The sequence below is a fragment of the Euprymna scolopes genome, chromosome 30, assembly GCF_053919585.1.
Source record: "Euprymna scolopes isolate OS-2025 chromosome 30, ASM5391958v1, whole genome shotgun sequence".
NCBI classification, from domain to species: domain Eukaryota; kingdom Metazoa; phylum Mollusca; class Cephalopoda; order Sepiida; family Sepiolidae; genus Euprymna; species Euprymna scolopes.
In genome coordinates, this window is record NC_136511.1 from 16,973,922 (window position 1) to 16,991,297 (window position 17,376).

Below are 17,376 nucleotides of genomic sequence, written 5' to 3' on the forward strand. Positions count from 1 at the left end.
TTAATAAAAATAAATATTATACCGGTTGTGATAGAAGCAACTGGCTTAATAAAAATAAATATTATACCGGTTGTGATAGGAGCAACTGGCTTAATAAAAATAAATATTATACCGGTTGTGATAGGAGCAACTGGCTTAATAAAAATAAATATTATACCGGTTGTGATAGGAGCAACTGGCTTAATAAAAATAAATATTATACCGGTTGTGATAGGAGCAACTGGCTTAATAAAAATAAATATTATACCGGTTGTGATAGAAGCAACTGGCTTAATAAAAATAAATATTATACCGGTTGTGATAGAAGCAACTGGCTTAATAAAAATAAATATTATACCGGTTGTGATAGGAGCAACTGGCTTAATAAAAATAAATATTATACCGGTTGTGATAGGAGCAACTGGCTTAATAAAAATAAATATTATACCGGTTGTGATAGGAGCAACTGGCTTAATAAAAATAAATATTATACCGGTTGTGATAGGAGCAACTGGCTTAATAAAAATAAATATTATACCGGTTGTGATAGGAGCAACTGGCTTAATAAAAATAAATATTATACCGGTTGTGATAGGAGCAACTGGCTTAATAAAAATATACCGGTTGTGATAGGAGCAACTGGCTTAATAAAAAAAAATATTATACCGGTTGTGATAGGAGCAACTGGTTTAATAAAAATAAATATACCAGTTGTGATAGGAGCAACTGGCTTAATAAAAATAAATATTATACCGGTTGTGATAGGAGCAACTGGCTTAATAAAAATAAATATTATACCGGTTGTGATAGGAGCAACTGGCTTAATAAAAATAAATATTATACCGGTTGTGATAGGAGCAACTGGCTTAATAAAAATAAATATTATACCGGTTGTGATAGGAGCAACTGGCTTAATAAAAATAAATATTATACCGGTTGTGATAGGAGCAACTGGCTTAATAAAAATAAATATTATACCGGTTGTGATAGGAGCAACTGGCTTAATAAAAATAAATATTATACCGGTTGTGATAGGAGCAACTGGCTTAATAAAAAAAAATATTATACCGGTTGTGATAGGAGCAACTGGCTTAATAAAAAAGAATCTTCAGAAATACTTAGAAGCAATCCCTGGAGACCAAACTGTAATAAAATACAAATAGCAGCCATAAAAGGAACAGTATCTATTCTTAAGTGTCCTTGGATATAAATTTAAATCATAACAAGTGATAGCTACAGAAGGGCGCCTCTTGATCTCTTAAAACTTACTGAAGTAAAATAAAGACAATTGCTCCCTATATTAAGGATTAAACTTAGCACTTTTATCCATTGCACCACAAAATATCAATCTAAAAATATATTTCCAAATCTTTTAATTTTTCCTTTTCCTACACAATTTTTGTATACATTTATTGCATTCTCCTCCTCTGGATGACCTCCTCCTCGCACCACCACCACCACCTGATTGTCTATTTAAGATGTTGAGCTGGATTAAGATAATAGTTTCTTTTTCAGTAGCAAATGCAGTTTTTTTTTTTTTGCTTTATTCGGGGGGGGGGGATTGCTAAGTCTATTGTTCTCTGCTAACTAATCCCCCCCCCCACCGATTGTGTGTAGGTAGTTTCTTATAAAAATCTTTGTTAAATCTGCACACAAAGCCAACATGGCTGCTAATTTTCATTTGTATCATTTAAGAATGGCAGCTTATTTGACATGCCAAAAACTATATGCTTTTGCCTTTGTCATGTTTTTGAATAAAAATTAGCCTCAAAAGGTTTTTTCAGTTTCACCCCTAAAACACTCCCCGAGGCTCAAGCCCCAGAATTTCCCAGGGTCAAATATTACGTTTCCAGATGTATATCCATGTGTATTATTCATTGCACTACTGTTAAGTGATATTTTCCTGAAGGTTGAAGGTTCAATCCTCAGTGTAGGCGACCGAAATATACATTTGTGAATTACTTAGGACCTCTATCCAGTCATGGCTGACGGAACAAGAGCACGCTACCCCCATGAAGAAAAAGGGTTCCGCTCGAAATTTCGTCCAAATTCCCGAGTTCGACAAGATACACCGTTGATCATCAGTTAATCCCGGACAACGTCGGGTCTTTCTGCTAGTATTATAAAAAAAAGTTTTTTTTTGTTTTTCTGAATATATTTAATCCTACAAGTTGCTATAAAGTGTTCGTATACAGACCCAATGTTTACTAAAACAAAACGCCCTCCCCTCAATATATAATCATGCTGCAAGCAACTAAGCTTCCATCTGTTTTTTTTTTTGTTTGTTTTTTTTCCAGCGGGGATGGGGATGGGGGTGGAGGGTGCTTGTTGCTTGTAAAGTGAAGAGTCCAGGTTTTAAGTGATAAAATCCAGTGAATCACCTACACCTGCTGATGGTCTTTTTAGGCAGGTGTTTATTTCTTATTTTTTTTAATGACTAATCTCTTGTGGTTTGTTTGAGAATACCAGGTGCTGTATGCAGGAGGATCTCGACACCTCCACGCAAGAACTGCAAAAAACTGTTCTCATCTCCCCTAAAGAGGGGGATATACAGGTGACAGAGATCGCTTTTGAATTTAATCTCCTTGACATTTCTTTTGGAAGAAGCTGGTTCAACCCGCTTAGGGTGAATGCCATGCAGCAAATCTTTTTCCTTTAAAAAAAAATAAATAAATAAAATAAACTCAACCGCTGATGCCTTTGTTATATTAAAGTCTTTAACTGATGCTGTAGCAGTATCAGAATTTTTGTAGGAATTTTTGACACCCCTAACACGAAACTGCGAATAAAATACAAAAATCTCGTAATTTCTCTGTTAAAAGTGGGTTATTTTCTTTATGGATTATACTTCCAAAATAAACTATTACAGTTGTTTTAAAAGTAATAGAAATATATTTTTTTTTTTTAAACCCCAACTCATGATTATTACACTGATCACATGTTAAAAAGAAAAAAATCTTTATCTTTACCCCAAAAGAAATGATAGTCAGTAGTTGCCCCCCTACACACACACACACACACACACACACACACACACACACACATTCCTGTTGTGCGGTTACGATCTTCCCATCCCCTCATCCCGCCGTACATACTTATATACTCACATGACTCAGATTCATTAATTGCACTGACTTTTCATATAAGTGGGAAGATTTTTTTCACACAGACCAACCAAACAAAAGTATAAAAGGTCAGCAATGAATTAAATTGTTTTCTGTTTTTAAAGACTGCCTCTTAAATATCAGCTGTAATAAAAAGGTTCTGATTTTTTTATTGTATTGTTTTATTTGTTGGTTTTTCATTAATTATGAAATGTACATATGTCAAGAAATATTTAAAAAAAAACAAATCCTTGGAGACAATTGGAAGAGTACCCGTCTCAGGACAAGTAAAATTAATAATTCACTTGAAATTCAATATTTCAAATTTCAAAATATCAAAGATCGTATTAATCTTTTTGAAGGTGGGCTTACCTTGCCTACCGTAGTTTAACCTTTTTTGTACCAATGTTCCTTAAATGGAACATAGTTTTCAACATACTATAGAAATTGTAATTTTTCTTTAAATTCAATTTTTATAAGTTATTTCTATTAAAGTAGCTTCATTTTACTCCAGATTTATGAAAACTTTTATAAATTATTCTTATAGTTATATTTAAAGCAAAGTTACAATTTCTATAGTATGTTGAAAACTATGTTCCATTTAAGGAACATTGGTACAAAAAAAGTTAATGCACCTGTACACTACTAGAACGGAGTCACTTCCGTTTTTCAATTGGGAGATGGGATAAGTTAAGAAAAAAAAAAAAGAAAAATCCTTAGAGACAATTGGAATAGTACCCGTCCCAGGACAAGTAAAATTAATAATGGTTAGTATCGTAGTTTAATGCACCTGTACACTACTAGAACGGAATCACTTCAGTTTTTCAATTGGGAGATGGGGAGAGTGCATAGCAGGGGCAGACATATGCACCTTCAGGACCGAATCGAAAATAAAACTCCTACACGAGGGGGAAACAGATGAACACTTATCCAAAACCCTAGAGGAAGACCTCCAGTCTATAGTGGAATGAGGGCAAAAATGGTAACGTTTAATGCTGCCAAGACTTAGCTCATTTCATCTAATGATTACAAGAAACTTTCTCAACCACCAATAAACACGACTAATGATACATTATTTGAAAGTACTTTGTTCAAACGCCTCAGCTTAACGTTCACAGGGAACATGAGTTGGAACAGATACATCGAGAGCATTGCCATGGCTGCTGCAAGGAAGGTGGGCTCCCTCTACTGTGCTAGAAAGTTACTTACACCTGAAAGTATCCTGTACCTCTACAAGGCAAGGTAGACAGAGCCCACCTTCAAAAAGATTAAAACGATCTTTGATATTGTGAAATTTGAAATATTGAATTTCAAGTGAAACCGATGGTATCTACTGAATTGTCGTGTCGCAGTAATGAACATATCCAAAATTTACGAAAAACGATATGGTAGAAAATTAATTATTAAAGAAAAGTTTTCATAGACAATTAGCAAAAATTAAGTTCTGCAAAATTGATCACTGATTTTTTTTTTTTTTTTTTTTTTTTTCTGAAAAGATTTATCTCCCTTTTGTTACAATTAGAACTCTCCGATTTCTATCTCTGGCAAAGTTTTTATTTTTCTCTTAAATCCATCCTTATCACTCTCTCCCCCAAGTTTGTCTGTCCCATCTATCCATCTATAGGGTTTTTTGGGTTTTTTTTTACTGGGAAAAGTCACTGCTTATCAAGGCCTGAAAGGTCACTCAAGAATAAGGGTTATGGTTGGGATATGATTTGTAATGGTGAAACTTAACTAGAAATTATTTAAGACAGCTCAACAAGAACTTGTTTACTTTAAACTTAAACTACCATGTTACAGTGAGCTGGAAAGAAGTCTCATGGTATTGTTCCAGAGACAGAGTAATTCTACCAAAGAAACTTTGCTCATGAAATTTTTCTATTTTTTGGTACATATAGATAGTACTTATTTACAATGTCTCCCCACGGGACAGAGTTAGACACCAGGGTCGTTTTTTAACGTGGAGAAAAGGTACAAAAAATAAAAATTGTGTTGGTCGTGAAGGATTTCTCCTCCACTGAAAGAACGAGAAATGGAAGTGCCGCATCTGAAGAACAGATACTACATTTTGATCTTGGCCAAAAGGCCAAGAAGTAAGGGAAATTGTTGAAAGTTTTAGCTAGGCGAGTGTTTGTTGTGATGGTTAAATATAAGCTATCATTTGTGGAGTTTAAAAAAAATAAATCCATATACAAAACGTAGTTTCGTAAAATATAACAAGGTTTGACGTGTAATAAAATCCACCACCAAATAACAAAACAAATTTACATAATGAAATTCTGAATAAATTATTGACTACTTTTTGACTGGAAATGATTGAATTCAACAAATTAATCGCCCAAAAAAGTGTTGATATGCCATAAAACCATTCGAGCAAATGAAGTTTAAACTTAAAATTTCTAATTTTATACGGTTTTCCTGATTCACTCAAAAAAAAAAAAAAAGTTAAGCTTCTAATCACATCCTCTCGACACTTGTTTATTTCCACACAAAAAAAAGAAAAGAAAATCCTAGTTTTATCTTGCCTCCAGCTTGAGCATTGCAAATATGTCTGTCCTTGACATATTGACAATCCTCTTATGAAAAAAAGCATATTTGAAACGAACACATTTTTTTTTATCCTCTGCTGCACTTTGGGTTCAATTTTACGCTAGTTGAACAGAAAAAAAAAAAAACAATATACTAGCGTATGTACCCGACGTTGCTAAGTGTTTAGTTACATACTATTTGAGATACACAGAATTTCTCAACTTAGGATTTTCCTGAAAGTGGACTGTTGGTTTTATGAAAACATAAAATGCCTCCATTTTCGTCTTTAAAAATTAAGCAGGAGGAAATATGCATATTTTAAAGAAAAAATAACTCTCAGCTTAAATCAAATTACTTCAGGTTTTAAAGGCAACTAGTGTTGTGTTGGCTAATAATTGGAATTGAATTGGATGCGAATTGAATTTTTTCTCTTCTCGTGCACACTTCCTAATTTGCATATGCACGTTTTTCTGCTGCTGCTCATCTCTTTGCATGCTGGCCATCCTTCGCAACTGCTGCTACTTTTCACGCACTTTCTATTACAACAAACTATGAATAACTTGGAGCTAATTATTACAATAGATTTTCTTAAATGTAATATGCAAATGAGGTTGTTTCTTGAACGTAGATTTCATTTGACTAAATAGTGTATATGTGTGTGTGTGTGTGTGTGTATATATATATATATATATATATATATAATAGAATGAAAATGTGAACGTCCGTTTTTTGTATAAAAATTGTGTAACACTACTTGTTATACATATTTATGAACAAACACAGGAATGATTTTATCATAGTAGATATATTTGCTGTCGAGATGTTGAAAAGTTAAAAGTGCTTGATTGCAAATGTGAGCGCTAATATAAAAATTAAAAACCCGACACATTTCATGGTTTCATTGTTCTTTTACCATTTAAGTCTTTTTTTTTTTTTTTCATTTCATGACTCGATTTGAATGCATTTCTATCAGCTTTATAAATGGTAAAAGGTCAATCCATGTCAATGAAACCGTGGTATGTCTCTGAAGTACATAGCATAGATTTTAAAATAATTTGTATTAGATTTCTGTATTTCTGTCTGTTCATTCTACTTTTTCTCAGAAACTACAGGGCCCGATCTGGCTGAAATTTTGTACGCACCTTTGTTATAAGGTGTGGTGAACTAAACATTGTTTGATGCACAATAAGAGATTAATAGGGATTTGTCACTACAATATATTTACTCTAGAAATTTCACGTAAAGCACTTCAAGTCAATAGGATATTACTTAATTGGCAAAAGTCTAGTGTGTGTGTGTGTGTGTGTGTGTGTGTGTGTGTGTTAATATTTTCTGACGTCTGGTGTCACAAAAATACCATCATCGCAAACACAAATTAATGAGAAACGAATTACCTCCCTTTAGTCGCTCTTTATAAGTCAAATAATTAAAACCATTTTCTCTCCCCCCCCCTCCCAAAAACAGTCTGTTTACGGCTTCAAATTTTATAATTAAAAAAAGTCATGTTAAAAGGATATTAAGTTTTTTGTTTTTATATACTTTTTAAAATTAAACAAAATCTGCAAATTGACTTTATAATTAATAAGAAAGCTTATTCAGGAATGCCTACTAGACACTATCCTCGAGTGTCTAAGGTCTCTCTGTACAGGGGTTTGTCAGAACAATCTGGCATGACGATACTTTTTCCTAAAAGTAAACCCTGACCAAATATTCAAAATCACATAGTATTCGCTGCCCAAATAAGATCTCACTACGGCTACCCCACAGCTTTTCCGAGGAATGGTGCACCTTCTCCAAATGATATTACCTCAAGTAATAGCACGAAGCTGGATACTCCACCAGACTAGATAAATTCATGTCCTGGAATCCAGTAAGACCAAGAGACCAAAATAAAAGATATACTACAACGTATAAAAATGGTTAATTGGGGAGAGGAAAGTTATGTTCTCAATTTCTTTACTAACTCAGTGCTTGAGAGATAAAGAACTTAAATGAAACATTCGAATATCTATGAATCTCATGCAGAGTTCAAGTGTTAGCCCCAGGTTGTGGGCCCCTTGATTTCTGAGAACTTCGACTGAAGTAAAATAAAACAAAAAAAAAAAAAAATGTATTGAATTTTCAATTAAAAAAAAAATCTAAACTTTGTAAATCAATTCTTTATAGCTTTAAAAGGTTAAAAAAAAAATTTCTAAAAAATTGTCTTAAATTTTTTTATTTTTTTTATTCATTCTATTTGTTTTAAAAAATTTCCACTACCGTGGAATTTCCACGGGTTCTACTAGCATATATATATATATATATATTTAACAAATTGTGTACTCTTTTCTCGTTGGATAGAAAGCGAATAACATGCATGGACAGTAGGAGTCCCAAAAAGTTTCTGGACCAAGGAAACCAAGTTCATCCTTTAACGTGTGAATTTGTAATTCTGTTTTGCTATAAAGCTGGCCATAGGTCGCATTCTTGAACAAAACCATTTCTAGCAATATTTTTCTACACTTCCAGTGTATCAAATTAAGGAATTAAAAAAATAATTTCACAATGTAAATTTTAAAATGTATTTTAATTATGATTTGAATTTACTTAAAAAAACAAAAAAAAATCAATTTGTAGAAATAAAAATTCACTGACACACATCCTGTTAAAGTATTTTCTTATGCAAGTGATTATTTTAATTTTTTTTTTTTTTTTTTTTACTAATATAGGCATTACCACTTAAGTGGCCTCTGGGCCTTGATAAGGGTTAAAGAGTGTACAGTAGTCAATTGAACAATATAGTAATCGTTAGTAATGGAAATTTGGTGAATTTGTTCACTTAAGTGGAACGGCTCATCAAGAACTTGTTTACATTGAACTTGAAGAGAATAAGATTGTAGTCACCTGAAAAGCAGGAAAACGGAAGAGTTCCACAGGCGTGCACTTCTAAGAAAGAAGTTTTGTTCATGGAATCTATGTTTTAGGCACAGATAAAGAGTGGGGGTAATTATTGATAGTTTGCAGATAGACGAGTGTTTCTCATGAAAGTTTGGCAAGGGGGTGGGGCCATAGATTTGAGCTCAGATGAGCACTTGCCATGAAAATAACGATAAAGCAGACTCGCAACATCTCTTCTGTTAGAAAGAAGTTGCAGAGAAAAGAAAAGGGCATCCCCCACTAAGCTATGAAGTCTATTTTTAACTCTGTCAAAGCAGGATAAACTGCTACTAGCAGCTCCTGCCCAGATGTGGCAACAGTACTCCATCATTGGATGTACCTGACTCTTATATAGGTAGAGAATTGCATCAGCAGTGAGACAATTTCTCTTTAACAATATTTTCACTTTTTTAATCAGTAACATGTATTTCTGGGGGTAAAATTACAATATTTATTAAGAGGAAGGAATCATTTTAAGACAGGTTGAGCGAAAAAAGAAAATGGTTGATATCTATGAATCCAGAAGAGGTAAACACTCAATTTTATCATATTAAAAAAGAAAAATACATAAAATATGTTTAAGTCAAATTACAATATTATGAAAATAAACAAATATTTAAAATTAATATTTCGGAGATAGACTATTCTGAGGATGGATTCTATCTCCGAAATATTAATTTTAAACAAATATTTTTTTTTATGATATTGCGTTGTAATTTGGCTTATAAATCTATTTTAGCCATGTTTTATTTTAAAAATTAAACAATGCTTCTATCATGAAGAACTCTAACTTTACCATATTTATTTATTTATTTATTTCGTTTTAAGTTCTATACAACGTCCTGTCGCTATAGCCTATCATTGTAAAGAAATCAATTTTTCATATTTGGATTCTTTGGACTACTGTTTTCTCATCTTGAGTGTCATTTTCATGTTTCAGTCGATGTAACCCCCCCCCCCGACCTTCTTCCGCAAGGACCCATGGCTCAATGGTTAGTACTTGGAAAAATCAATTGTGAAAGTGACCTTCTCCTGAAGGTTAAAGGTTCAGTTCTCGGTTTGGGTGACTGAAAAACAGAAATTGCGAATTACTTAGTACCTCTATCCAGTCATGGCTGACAGAACGAGAACATGCTACCTTTGTGAAGTAAAAGGGTTCCGTTAGAAATTCTGTCCAAATTCTCAAGTTCGGCAAGATACACCTGAAGAAGGTGGGAGGTTACATCAACCGAAACGTGAAAATGACACTAAAGATGAGAACAGTAGTCTGAAGAATCCAAATTATCAATACTCATCTCAAAAATTCAGAAAGAAATTTTATTTTTATATGTATATTCTAAAACGTGTATATTCTAAAACGTGTATATTCTAAAACGTGTATATTCTAAAACGTGTATATTCTAAAACGTGTATATTCTAAAACGTGTATATTCTAAAACGTGTATATTCTAAAACGTGTATATTCTAAAACGTGTATATTCTAAAACGTGTATATTCTAAAACGTGTATATTCTAAAACGTGTATATTCTAAAACGTGTATATTCTAAAACGTGTATATTCTAAAACGTGTATATTCTAAAACGTGTATATTCTAAAACGTGTATATTCTAAAACGTGTATATTCTAAAACGTGTATATATGTTCTAGAATTGTCACACTCCATCACGCTCTATTTTGTTTATAGACACGTGTCTAATGTCAGTTTTAAAATGACAGATAAAAAGTGCATATTAGTGCTTTAAGGAGACGTGCAACCCAATTTTAAAAATTGGGTAGCACTTTGGTAAATAAAAAGGGATCTATAAATATGTATAACAATATTTCGAATGCATAATAATATAGAACATGTAATACTTGCTTCCCTTATTTTAGCCTTTAGTACTCACATTCCATGAGCATTGTTTCTGACAAAGAGGGAAGAATTACTGTTTTTTTTGGATCGGAATGTATTCCATCTAACATTTCTTGTTGGCAAGTTTTTGACTTTGGAAGTTTTTTTTTTTTTTATTATTATATAGCTCTTTATATCAAGTGACTTAATACCTTGTCTTTCTTTGGAGTTTTATTGTAGAGCCAGACATACAATTATGCTGGTTGTTTATCCGGGATGATGGATGGCATGTGCTAGGACATCAAGTGAAGCTGGTTCACGTCGTCAGGCTTGCTCATCATCCCAACCAGCTTGGTCCAGCAGTAGGACAGGGTTAAGACTGCTTTAAACAGATAGGATGCTGGAGCTGTCTGAAGTGTTGGCGTCCTACATACAGTGCTTGGGATTCCCAAATAGTCACTCATCTGGTAATAGCCAAGCTCAATATTGCTTAAGTTTAGGATCTAATGAGAACCGGTTTGTTACACACATTAATGAAACTATGAATTTTCCAAGTTTGCCTGTTTGTCTCCATGCAAATGGATGGTGTTATTGTTGTGTTTCTTGTCCGTTATTTTATTTCTAGTCGGGGTAACTGACATTGCCCGGATGTTTGGAGGTGTGTTGAGCACAAAAACGTGTTAGTAGGCAGGCAAGCTCGAACCCGTGACGCAAAGGCGGAAAAGAAAGTGAAAGAAAACGTGATATTTTACTGCTACGTTATAATGCCACAGTAAGTGAAAAGCGTTCAAATTTAGCGATATCAATCAAGAAGTTGACTTGCTAAGTGAATGAGTTCATGCAGAAATGAAGGTTGCCTGAAAGCCAGTTCAGCTTTCCGCCGTTTCGTTTGTTTCCCCACGATGTTGGAGAAAACCAACTCCCACAAAAAGGGAATCTCCAAATGAATAGCAATTGTCTGATATGAGTGCCCCCCCCCCCACAGTGATCAAGGCTAATTGCTTTCTGGACGTCCCCGGCACGAAAGCCTGGAAGCTGCTTTTGATTAGTTTCGCTTTTAAACGAAAAAGTCGAATAAGAATGCGACAGGACAGAATAGCGTGAATTTTGTAAGTCGCTCAAATAAGATAGACGACCCCCGTTCACAAATCATAGATATTACAATCTAGGGAGTATATAAAAAGTTCTAAAAATAGTGAACATCCCCCCCCCCATCTGAACCCTTGAGGCAAAGTTGTAAATTAAAGTGTGAAAAAAAAAAAAAAAGAAAAAAGTGCGACGTTAACCATTGCCCCACCGCGATATGCTAACGGAAACACATTTGAATTTATTTAATTACTTGGATTTGGCAGGTGCCTGTTTTAATGAGTTAATGAGGTCAAGTTTGACAGCGGGATAGTATTCATTTACTGCTGAACGCTCCCCCCCCCTCCCAAGATGTTATAGGAAAAAGATTAACTCACATGCAGCGAGCGACAAATGTTGAATATTTATCTTCTTGAAATCGAGCAAATTAAATAGACATGTGAGCTTCGTTAACTGTGAGATATTACGATTTATGTGATATATAAAGTTTTAAAAAGTTGTGAACCGACCGACCGTTTCTCTAAAAAAAGCCTTTTGTAGACATACAGAAAAAGCGAACACACATACATACATACATACACACATAAATACATTTTCGCTTTTATATTTATAGATAGATGGCTGATAAAGGTGAATGAATGTCGAGTGAGACCACAACACCATGATGATCAACGATGGTGGAGATTGGGTAGAAATTTATTTCAGAGGGTGGCTCAACTAGAACTTGTTTACAACGGATTTGAAAACTACCATGTTATAGCAAGTTGGAAAGCAACCCCACACAGATGGGCAATTCTAAGAAAAACTTTGTTCATGGAGTTTTTAGTTCAAGGCAAAGATAGAAAATAAGTAATTTTTGACAGCTGTTGTAGCTAAACGAGTTCTGAGTATTTTAGAGGAGGGGGGGGGGCATAGATTGAAGCTTGGTCGAACACCTGTCATGAAAATAGAGCAAAGATACCTTTCTATGAGAAAGGTAGCAGGGAAGAGAAAAAGACAAAGGTTTCAAAGCGAGGTTTTTTATTTATTTTATTTTATTTTTATTTTTTTTTTTGCATAGGCATCACCACTTATCAAGGGCAAGAGACCACTCGAGGATAAAGGTTAAAGTGTACAGTAGAAATTGGACAATATAGTAATCGTTAGTAATGGAAATTCAATAAATATTTATTTATCTTCTTGAAATCGAGCAAATTAAATAGACAGGTGAGCTTCGTTGTTAACTGTGAGATATTACGATTTATGTGATATAAAAAGTTTTAAAAAGTTGTGAACCGACCAACCGTTTCTCTGAAAAAAGCTTTTTGTAGACATACAGAAAAAGCGAACACACATACATACATACATTTTCGCTTTTATATTTATAGATAGATGGCTGGTAAAGGTGAATGAATGTCGAGTGAGACCACAACACCATGATGATCAACGATGGTGGAGATTGGATAGAAATTTATTTCAGAGGGTGGCTCAACTAGAACTTGTTTACAACGGATTTGAAAACTACCATGTTATAGCAAGTTGGGAAGCAACCCCACCATATTGTGTTCCACAGATGGGCAATTCTAAGAAAGAAACTTCATGGAGTTTTTAGTTCAAGGCAAAGATAGAAAATAAGTGTAATTTTTGACAGCTGTTGTAGCTAAACGAGTTCTGAGTATTTTAGAGGAGGGGGGGATAGATTGAAGCTTGGTCGAACACCTGTCATGAAAATGATAGAGCAAAGATACCTTTCTATGAGAAAGGTAGCAGGGAAGAGAAAAAGACAAAGGTTTCAAAGCCAGGTTTTTTATTTTTTATTTATTTATTTTTTTTTTTTTTGCATAGGCATCACCACTTATCAAGGGCAGGAGACCACTCGAGGATAAAGGTTAAAGTGTACAGTAGAAATTGGACAATATAGTAATCGTTAGTAATGGAAATTCGATAAATTTAATAAGTGGAACGGCTCATCAAGACTTGTTTACGTTAGACTTGAAGACAACCATATTGTAGTCCGCTGGAAAGCAGAAAATGGAAGACAATTCCAAAGACGTGCAGTTCTAAGTTTTGTACCCTGTCTAGGCAGGAAAGAGCTGTTTATTTGCATATAAGAGTAGAAGTGAGGAACGATGAGGTTTTTAAAATTAGATGAAATCCATCTGTGAGAAACGCTTTCCGGATTGGAACTAAAATTGCTTGTCCAGACGTTCTCCTTCACCGACTGAGGACAGAAAATATTAAGTATAGTATCAGAACAGATACTGAAATGGGACAGGATTCAGTTTTGATCCAAATTTTGATCCTTCATAAGATTTCTGACTTAAAAGCTTTGATCTTTCTGACTGGGGAAACTAGTCAGTGTGGTGTCTGCTTCATCTGTTTTCATTATGTTTACATTTTGTTAAAATCAACATTTGTGTATGAAACTTGATGACCTTTTTTTTTTTTTTTCTTTATGGACAAAACTGTTTTCACTTTGCCAAATGTTTTTAAACATGGTGACTTCAGCTGTCACTCTAATAATAGGCAGACTTGTATCAAGTATAAATCGATTAATCTCTTTAATGTTGTCTGAATCTTCATCTCATATGAAGAGAGGGGGTGGTTGGGAGGGAAGAGCAGTGCAAGGTTTTTACCATCTCAAATCATATATCCAGAGAAGGGGGGGGTATCAAAAGGTCCAACAAAGACAAGTACAAAAGAAATATTTGAACAGATATAAGTAGGTATCACAAACCAGCCTAGAGTTTAAGGCAGTTTTTTTTTTTTTCTTTTTACATGGCTGCACATGTAAAAAATTTTGCAGTGCACCTCATCACAAAATGTTTTCTATGCGTAAAACCTTTTTGCAATAAGATAATTAACAAAAACAAAGATGATGGAAAAGAGGATTTTTTTTTTTCTGTATCAAAATTGGGTCTGAATTGTTCAGCTCAGATACTTTGAAAAACCTGATATTCTGATAAATCGGCCCATCACTAATATAAACCATAAAAAAATGTTAGTATGTGTGAAACGTTTAGATTATAGAAATTTGTCCCCCCCCCCTTTATTTTAAGCCATGTCGAAAAATGGTGGGATCCTTCTATCGATCCAGTAGATATCTCACTGCTGATGCAATTCTCTATCTATATAAGAGCCAGGTGTGTCCAAGGATGGAATACTGTTGCCACATCTGGGCAGGAGCTGCTAGAAAGGACTTGTTCTGCATTGATAGTTCAAAATAGACTTTGTAGCCTCGTAGAAGATATCCTTTTCTCTTCCTTGCAACCTCTATCTCACAGAAGAGATGTTGCGAATTTGTCTCTACTATATCGTTATTTTCATGGAAAGTGTTCCACTGAGCTTCAGTCTATGGTCCCTCCTCGCCAAACTTTTATGAGAAACACTCGTCTAGCTGAAAACACTATCCATAATTCCTCCTCCCCCACTCGTTATCTGTGCCTAAACCTAAACGTAGATTCCATGAACAAAGCTTCTTTCTTAGAACTGCACGCCTGTGGAACTGTCTTCTGCTTTCCAGCTGACTACAATGTGGTTGTCTTCAAGTCCAATGTAAACAAGTTCTTGATAAGCCGTTCCCCTTAAGTTAACAAATTTACTGAATTTCCATTACTGGCAATTACTATATTGTCCAATTGACTACTGTACACTCTTTAACCCTTATCCTCGAGTGGCCGCTTGGCCTTGATAAGTGGTGATTCCTATGTAAAAAAAAAAAAAAGTCATGGCTGACAGAACGAGAGCATGCTGCCCCCCATGTATTAAATTTCCGTTGGAGATTTCAGAGTTCGACAAGATAAACTTGAAGGCAGGAGGTTACACTGATCAAAATGTGAAAATGACAAGATGAGAACAGTAGTCCAAAGAATCCAAATATGAATTATAAATCCTCATCTCAAAAATAAAAATTGAAGACTTTAGTGAATGAAATTGTTCTATTATCAGATTATTTCCATGTTTTAATTGATCTATTGAAAAAAAATCTAGTTTAATTAGTTATGAATCATTATGCAGATTCAGTGTTAGCTGTTTAAATGAATCTTATACGAACAAAGTTGCATTTCGGTATTTAAAAAAAAATTTTTTTCATTTTTTTTTTTTAAACAGATGATGGGATTTTCCCAGTGTTTAACTTAGTGTGATCTAATATTTACTTTATGATTCACGTTTATTTAATGCAAGATGATATCCAACTCCTCCAGAAATTTAGGATTTTAAAACTTATATCCTCAGATTTTGTAATTGTGGACATTATAAAAACTAAGAAATTTTAGAACTTTGTAAAAAAAAAAAAAAAAAAAAAAAAAAAAAAAAAAAAAAAAATTAGCTACACCCTCCATATAATTTAAAAAATTTTTTTTCCCCCCACATAAATTTTCAAAATCTGATAAAAATGGAAACTTAATTTCTAAGCAAATCTGGTGCCATTTTTGGATTCCTCAAAAAAAAAAAAAAAAAAAATTAGCGTAGAGAATTTTAGGGTTACATCGTATTCCAAACTGGAATTTATAAATCTCAGCTTTGTTTGTATGTCTGCTAAAAACTTGTCATCTGCATCAAAGTTGCATGAACCTGGTACCCTTAGAAAAAGCAAAAAATTAGAAAAAAAATTGTCAGTTATTTCATGTAGAATTGTCGTTTTGTTTAAGAGGAGTTCAAGTAAAACTGTTTCAATACTGTTAATTGCGCATGCGCAATTCATTGTTTCATTTTAAAAAGCTAAATTTGCAACGTCATAACATTTGTGCCATTGTGGTTCGATCGATAACATGTTCCCTTACGAACTTAAGTCATGCAAGTTTGTGTCCAGCACGTGACTTTTTTTTGCTTACAAAACTTTACTTTCGACTTTGCTTCTGCCATCCAAGTCCCTGGCTGATGGCATCCAAATCCCTTTTTTCTTAACCGTATTCAGAAAATGCATTAAATTGGGAAACTCTTGGAATTACATGATCAGATTTTTAGGATTTAGATGATGCCCATCTGTTCTGCAAGTTACTTCAAAATCAATCTTGTAATGGCTACAATATACAATTGCTAAAATTCATTAAAAAAAAATGGAATGTGATTTCTTGGAATCTGACATTTTCATTCAGTGACAAGTAACTGTATTATAAAGCCATCTGTTAATTTTTTTTTTTTTTTTTTTTTTTTTTTTTTAAATTTAAAAAAAACTTATTTAAAAATTTTTACACTAATGACTCCCTACTTATCAAGACCAAAAGGACCCTCTAAGATAAGAGGTATTGAGTTTGGGTGCTTATTAAGGTAGTTGACGGATCGATTTTTTTTTTTTTTTTTTTTTAAATATGCCGTTTTAAGCAGACAGTATGTCATGTCGAAAATAGTAATATATCCAAAAATTACGAAAGTTGATCAGGTAGAATAACTATTGTTATTTGAGAATTGTCTGAAGATAGCGATTTCAATCCTACTCAAAGCCAGCCAGAAGGCTTACTTGGCCGAAAACGTGAGACAACTACAGAAAGCAGTAATTGCAGTGGATGCACAGAAGATTCAGAGTTCCTATCCCGTCGCGGTTACCATTAAAATTTATGAAGAAAAAAAATATATATATATACTAGCCTGGGTGCCCGGTGTTTCCTGTGGTGTTTGGAGGTGTGTTGAGAAAAAAAAATGTAGTAGGCAGGCAGGCTTGAACCCGTGAAAAAGAAACTGGTGTGTGTAAGGATGTTGTTTGAGCAACAAAAAAAAAAAGGAAAATTGCAAGCACAAAAAAAAAAACAGGAGTAAGCAGGCTCAAACCCGTAACGCGCCAGAGGAAAGAGGTGAAAGTCTTACCGATGTGCCTACCGTGGTTGTGACATCACGGGCGGTTGAACCTCGTGAACATTAGGGTTGAATAACTTGCGAAAAAATCGACCCCTCTCTGTTGATGTTGAAGGAATTAATATTTTTGGGCAATTTTTCGATATTTGTCGTCTGAA

At 33.9% G+C, this 17,376-nt stretch overlaps 1 protein-coding gene and 1 pseudogene across 2 annotated transcripts in view; one reads left to right on the forward strand and one right to left on the reverse strand.

Annotated features, from left to right (window-relative positions):
• LOC145254675 (prosaposin-like) overlaps positions 1-17,376 on the forward strand; it is a 113,494-nt gene that overhangs the window by 14,269 nt on the left and 81,849 nt on the right. The gene's annotated exons all lie outside the window — the stretch shown is intronic.
• On the reverse strand, positions 5,050-5,181 carry LOC145254995 (U2 spliceosomal RNA; annotated as a pseudogene).